This window comes from Oryctolagus cuniculus, chromosome 5 (assembly GCF_964237555.1).
Source record: "Oryctolagus cuniculus chromosome 5, mOryCun1.1, whole genome shotgun sequence".
NCBI lineage: Eukaryota > Metazoa > Chordata > Mammalia > Lagomorpha > Leporidae > Oryctolagus > Oryctolagus cuniculus.
The window spans coordinates 115606673-115612672 of NC_091436.1; positions in this window are offsets into that span (position 1 = coordinate 115606673).

The following is a 6000-nucleotide window of genomic DNA, read 5'->3' on the forward strand; positions in this document are numbered from 1 at the left end:
GCCTCTATGTGTAATTCTGACTTTCAAATAAACAAATAAATCTTAAAAAAAAAAAAAAAAGAAAAAATAGTGCCATGCTGTTTGGTTATAACAGCCCTGTGGTATATCTTAAAATAAAGATCATTTCAGCTATCCGGGGTCTTTTGTGCTTCCATAGGAATATTAGGATTATTTTTTCTAGTTCTGTGAAGAATGTCATTGGATTTTGATGAGGAAATTACAGAAAATAATATAAATTTTGCTTAAAAAACTAAAAGTAGATCTAGAATATGATCTGGTTATGCCACTTCTGGAAATGTATCCAAAAGAAATGAATTCAGCATATGAAAGAGTGTGCAATGGAATATTACACTGCCATATAAATGAAATAATGATTTTGCAGCAAACAGGTTATACTAGAAATCATTATGCTAAGTGAAATAAGCTAGACACAGAAAGACAAATGCTACTTGATTTCTCTTATACGTGGAAGCTAATTTATGGATAGTATGAAAATACGTGGATCTCATATTATTTGGTATATAGTTTTAAACATTGCCTTTATGAAATCATACCATCTATGTAATAATATACCTTTATTTCTTCACTTTGTGTTCAGTGTCATGAATCTCACATTGTGTGATACTAATATTCCTGTTTTTAAGAAAAAATAGGGGCTGGTGCTGTGGTATAGCAGGTAAAGCCACAGTCTGCAGTGTTGGCATCCCATATGGGTACTGGCTCAAGTCCCGGTTGCTCCATTTCCAATCCAGCTCTCTGCTATGGCCTGAGAAGTAGAAGATGTAGAAGATGGTCAAGTCCTTGGGCCCCTGCACCCCTATGGGAGACCTGGAAGAAGATCTTGGCTCCTGGCTTTGGATCAGCACAGCTCCAGCTGTTATGGCCATTTGGGGAATGAACCAGTGGATGGAAGACCTCTCTCTCTCTGCCTTTCCTTCTCTCCCTGTATAACGCTGACTTTCAAGTCAACAACAGGAGTCACTGTGCACCTACTCCTCATGTAGGATCTCTGTCCTTAATGTGTTGTACAATGTGAATTAATGTTATAACTAGTACTGAAACAGTACTTTACACTTTGTGTTTCTGTGTGGGTGCAAACTGTTGAAATATTTACTTAATATATACTAAATTGATCTTCTGAATATAAAGATAATTGAAAATTAATCTTGATGTGAATGGAATGGGAGAGGGAGCAGGAGATGGGTGGGTTGTGGGTGGGAGGGAAGTTATGGGTGGAAAAAGCCACTGTAATCCAAAAGCTATACCTTGGAAATTTATATTTATTAAATAAAAGTTAAAAAAGGAGAAAACACACAAAATAAATAAATAAATAAATAAATAAACCTTAAAGAAAAACAGTATTTATCTGCATGTATATAATATCCATATATGAAGTAATTATGGTAAAATGTTAAAAAATTGTCATCTTAAAATACACAACTAAACATTTTTATATTTTTACATGTAAAAGGTGTTCAGGATCACTAGCCATCAGGGAAATGCAAATTAAAACCACAATGAGCTATCAGCTCATCCCAGTTAGAATGGCTTACATACAGAAATCAGCAAACAATAAATGTTGGCAGGGATGTAGGGAAAAAGGTACCCCAATCCACTGTTTGTGGGAATGTAAACTGGTGCAGCCATCATGGATCTACCATATGACCCAGAATTCTCATTCCTGGGAAGTTACCCAAAGAAATCATCATATGAAAGAGTTATCTGTACCCCCATGTTCACTATAGCTCAATTTACAATAGCTAAGATAGGGAATCAACCCAGATGTCCATCAAGTAATGCCTGGATAAAAAAAAATTATGGTATATGTACACTATGGAATACTACTCAGTGGCAAAAAAGAATGAAATGCTGTCTTTTGCAACAAAATGGATGCAAATGGAAGCCATTATACATAGTCAAACAAGCCAGTCCCAAAAACATAAATACCATATGTTCTCCCTGATCTGTGGTAACTAATACAGTATCTAAAATGTAATGTATATGAGTAAAATCTACATTTTGAGGTTAGATGATTATTTACAGCCCTTGCCTCAACTGTTGAGGAACATTTTTTATACTATTTATTGAACTCTTGACTGACTGTAGAGTTAATCTTATGAATATAAAGTTAACTAAAAAAGATCTTTGTAAAAATTAAGAGCAGGAATAGGAGAGAGAGGAGGAAGAATGGTGGGAGTGAGGGTAGGGTGGGAAGAATCACTATGTTCCTAAATCTGTATATATGAAATGTATGAAATTTATGTATCTCAAATAAATTTTAAAAATTAAAGAAAAAATAACAAATGCTGGCAAGGATGTGGAGAAAAGGGAAGCCTTATACATTATTTATGGAAATACAAGTTAGTGTAGCCATTACAAAGAGCAGTTCTAACGCCTCTTGACAAACTAACAATAGATCTACCATATGAGCCAGCTATTCTATTTTCAGTATGTGTCTGTACGAAATAGAATCAGCATCTCAAAGATATTCCTACTCTCATACTCTTTAAAGCATTATTCACAACAGCCAAGATAGAGAATCAATCCAGATGACCATGAATGGGTGAATAGACAAAGAAAATGTGTTATACATATAAATGGAACATTATCTGGCTATAAGAAAGAATGAAATACTGATATTTGGAGCAAGATGGATGGAGAGCCTTATGTTAAATAACATAAGCCAAACACAGAATGACAAATACTGTATGATCCCTCTGACATGAAAGTTTTTTTTTTTTTTTAAATTAGTCAATCTGAATTTGGAATAGTGATTACTAAAGGTTGGGAAGGGTGGGGAAAAGAGAGATATAGTGAGGCTGGATAACATGTACCAAAACACAGATAGATAGATTACAGATTCTAGTGCTCCATAGCACAGGGCATATGACTGAATTCACAACAATGTATTTATTATATCCTGTATAAAGAACAGAAAGAGAGGACCAGATAGGCATCAAACACAAAGGGAAAATAAGAAAATAGAACATCAGGTTGCCAGATTTTATTGGTTTATATTGCATACATATGTTTGAATATATTCCCAATAAAAATGTGACAGTGTTGTATGTTAATAAAAAATGCTGAATGAAATAATATTTAAATAATAACAATTTTTAAAAAAGGAAGAAGGCCTGTAATTCCTTTCTAAGTTGGAAAATTATTATCTTTTCCAGGACTATGATATACACAACAGATCACTCCAAACAGGAAATTAAAATCAATGGTGTGGTAGGCAAGCAAGAATTCCATTGAAATGAAAACTTATGACCCTCAGCAAACAATATTTACTTCAAGATGCTGCTGTTTCACTCCATTCCTGTTCATCATCACCATGTGCTTTGCAAATAGGTGGCTGGTGATCTTATGCTTTTATTCAAAAACTAGCAGAAAGTAGAGTTTGTAGCTATTAAAATTGCTTTGTTCATCTATTGGATCCAATGGTCAAATGTACTTAACTTTAGTAGAGTTTATTTCTGAACATCTGCAGCTTAAAGAACTTTCCACCATAAAAACACAAATATGTGCTTTGCTGCTAAAACCTCACAAGATAGATAAGATACCTAACAAGGCATGAAAAACAATGCTGTTACGTTTGAAAGAATGACAGTATGGGATAGGCTTCTGGCACAGTGGGTTAAGTCACCCCTTGGGATGCTTGCATATAGGAGCTTGCTTCAAGTCCTGGATACTCTGTTTCCAATACAGCTTGTGTTAATGCACCAGGAGACAGCAGATAATGGTCCAACTTACTTGGGTCCCTGCCACTCGCAGGTGAGATCCAGATAGAGCTATGAAAGACAACTCTCTTCTCCCTCTCACTCTGCCATTATTAGATAGATGATAGATAGATAGATAGATAGATAGTCTATGAAACATGGTATAGGCCACACAGCATCTTCCTATTGTATGCTTCAAGGATAATATCATTTTTAAGACAGCAGTCTTTTTGAGACACTCAACACCTTTTATACAGATTTCTCATCACCTGACACAGATCATCAGGTACATGCATCTTTTATGGTGTATGTGGGTTAAGTCAGAATCCCAGGTATTCTCCACACCCATTTATTGGTGGAGCAGGACGCAAAAATCAGCACAGCTCCAGATGTTATAGCCTGTCCCAAGGCTAAGAGGATGTTTCCTCTGGTTCTCAAAAGCCAAATGCAAATATAGCTCAGATATAGCACCAAGAACCCACCTCATACCAACAGCTATGATCTGTTGGCACTGTCTTAGTTCAGAGTTTACCTCTGTCTCTAGGAACTTCTGTTCTAATTGATGAGTGCAGCAAACAATGAAGAACAAAGTACAGAGAATGAGAGAATGTTTCCCAGCTCTTACTGGCTGTCTCAGTGTCCATGCCTGAGTCCATTTATCAGCTTTGGCAACTTCCAACACCCAGGCAGCAGCTATTCACTTCTGGAAGATTCCTCTGATTCTTACCTTCTGATCTATCTATACAGCTAGCAGATTGGTAAATATTAGAGAATTTTAACCTTCCATTATTGATTCTTAGGTATCCTTTATGGCTTCTGCAGCCCAGCAGTACCAAGTATTAAGAATGGTGGTGGGCCAGTGCTGTGGCGCAGCAGATTAAAGCCACTTCCTGCAGTACCGGCATCCCTTATGGGCGCCAGTTCAAGTGCCGGCTGCTCATCTTCTGACCCAGCTCTCTGCTATGGCCTGGGTGGGATAGCAGTGGAAGATGGCCCAAGTCCTTGGGCCCCTGCACCCACATGGGAGACCCAGAAGAAGCTCCTGACTCCTGGCTTCGGCAGCTGTTGTGACCATCTGGGGAGTGAACCAGCGGATTTAAGACCTCTCTCTTTGTCTCTATCTCTCTCTGTAACTCTTTCAAATAAATTTTAAAAAAAATCTTTATAAAAAAGAATGGTGGTACTTGATTGTTGTTTCTAACCATTGGTTATAATCCTGTGGAACTATGGTCTTTCTACTTTTTTACTTGTCGCATATTATGGTTAGTAATGCATTTAAGCCTATAACTTTAGAATGAATTGAAATTATGTTTTTGAAAAATTAAAGAAAAAAGGAACGAAGGAGCACAATTGAGAGAGGGAGACAGAGAAGGGTGAAAATATGGTTATCTTGGAATTATACCTACACAATATATAAAATTTGTTTGTATTAGTAAAAGTTAAAAAGAACTGTGGTGCTTGAAAATATGATAGCTATAGAAGAATTTCTTAAAGTTAAATTCATCACTTTATAATAATCACTTTTTGTAACTTGAAGCTGCCAAGAAGATATAAAGCAATTCTAAAACATCAATATATGATAATTAAGATAATGATAGCTTAACAAATTTATATCTTTTTAATTACCACTCTGATGAAAAATAAATTTGTACTAATAGAATATGATACTTTTTGCTTCTTCTGATAATGTCATTTCCCTTATTTTTATTCTGAGCCATATTTTTAATGACTATAGAAAGACATTTTAGTCATTGTAAAGGAAGGAACATGTTCTTTATAAAAGCACTTTTGGGGAGGAGCGTTTGGAGCATTAGAAACATTTTTGATGGAGAACTGTGGGAACTTAGAAAGTTTTATCCAGCTTGATTTTTTCTTTTCAGGATAACTTTGGCTATTCTGGGTCTTTTGTAATTCCAATGAATTTTAAAGTTGCTTTTTCTAGGTCTGTAAAAAATGTAATTGGTATTATGACAGGGATTGCACTGAATCTGTAGATTGTTTTAGGTAGTATAGACATTTTAATTATATTGACTCCTGTAACCCATAAATAGGGAATGTCTTTCCATTTTTTTTGTGTGCCCTTGGTGATTTCTTTCATCAGTGTTTGATAATTTTTTTTTTGACAGGCAGAGATAGACAGAGAGAGAGAGAGACAGAGAGAAAGGTCATCCTTTCCATTGGTTCACCCCCAAAATGGCCGCCACGGCCAGCGCACTGCACTGATCTGAAGCCAGGAGCCAGCTGCTTCCTCCTGGTCTCCCATGTGGGTGCAGGACCCAAG